The 1,266-nt window shown below is 36.7% G+C and overlaps 2 non-coding genes across 2 annotated transcripts; one reads left to right on the top strand and one right to left on the bottom strand.

Moving 5' to 3' along the window:
* Positions 1–314: 314 nt before the first annotated feature.
* On the bottom strand, positions 315–421 carry LOC123457461. Its single transcript, XR_006635020.1, has one exon. It is a non-coding gene; the product is annotated as a U6 spliceosomal RNA (small nuclear RNA).
* Positions 422–866: 445 nt separating this feature from the next.
* Positions 867–973, top strand: LOC123457460. Its single transcript, XR_006635019.1, has one exon. It is a non-coding gene; the product is annotated as a U6 spliceosomal RNA (small nuclear RNA).
* Positions 974–1,266: the final 293 nt, after the last annotated feature.

Here is a 1,266-nt window from a genome sequence, read left to right as displayed (position 1 = left end):
GTGGGACCTGGGGAACCAAGCCTCGAACCGGGGTCCTTAGGCTTCACAGGCAAGCGCTTAACCGCTAAGCCATCTCTCCAGCCCCCAACACTTAATTTTTTTTTTTAAATTTTTATTAACATTTTCCATGATTATAAAATATATCCCATGGTAATTCCCTCCCTCCCCACCCCCACACTTTCCCGTTTGAAATTCCATTCTCAATCATATTACATCCCCATTACAATCATTGTAATTACATATATACAATATCAACCTATTAAGTATCCTCCTCCCTTCCTTTCTCCACCCTTTATGTCTCCTTTTCAACTTACAAAAATATGGAACGCTTCACGAATTTGGTTGTCATCCTTGCGCAGGGGCCATGCTAATCTTCTCTGTATCATTCCAATTTTAGTATATGTGCTGCCGAAGCGAGCACCCAACACTTAATTTTTAAACACAAAGTGTATGTTTCTTTTTTTTACTTTTAAAACTTGTAACTTTAATTCTCTCCTTTCAGAGAATATCTTCCTGTTTTAAGACTCCTGTTTTAAGACTGTTTTAAGACCTTTCTTTATGTTGTTGAGATCTTCTGGCAGAACTTTTAGCATGTCTGCATATAGTAGAAACAGGAATTCTGTGGGGAATGAGACTGTCATGTCAGTGATCATAAGCTTGATGTAGTAAGGAATAAAGTATTTTTTTTACTTAGAGTCACGAATGTTTATGTTTATACAAACTAATGAAAGTTATAACATGCAAAATATGTTTATACATTGAGTCTTAAAACAGGAAGATATTCTCTGAAAGGAGAGAATTAAAGTTACAAGTTTTAAAAGTAAAAAAAAGAAACATACACTTTGTGTTTAAAAATTAAGTGTTGGGTGCTCGCTTCGGCAGCACATATACTAAAATTGGAACAATACAGAGAAGATTAGCATGGCCCCTGCGCAAGGATGACAACCAAATTCGTGAAGCGTTCCATATTTTTGTAAGTTGAAAAGGAGACATAAAGGGTGGAGAAAGGAAGGGAGGAGGATACTTAATAGGTTGATATTGTATATATGTAATTACAATGATTGTAATGGGGATGTAATATGATTGAGAATGGAATTTCAAACGGGAAAGTGTGGGGGTGGGGAGGGAGGGAATCACCATGGGATATATTTTATAATCATGGAAAATGTTAATAAAAATTTAAAAAAAAAAATTAAGTGTTGGGGGCTGGAGAGATGGCTTAGCAGTTAAGCGCTTGCCTGTGAAGCCTAAGGACCCCGGTTCGAG

Source organism: Jaculus jaculus, unplaced genomic scaffold, assembly GCF_020740685.1.
Source record: "Jaculus jaculus isolate mJacJac1 unplaced genomic scaffold, mJacJac1.mat.Y.cur mat_scaffold_56_1_539194_arrow_ctg1, whole genome shotgun sequence".
In the NCBI taxonomy this organism is placed as follows: Eukaryota; Metazoa; Chordata; class Mammalia; order Rodentia; family Dipodidae; genus Jaculus; species Jaculus jaculus.
This window is presented reverse-complemented; position numbering and strand designations above follow the sequence as displayed.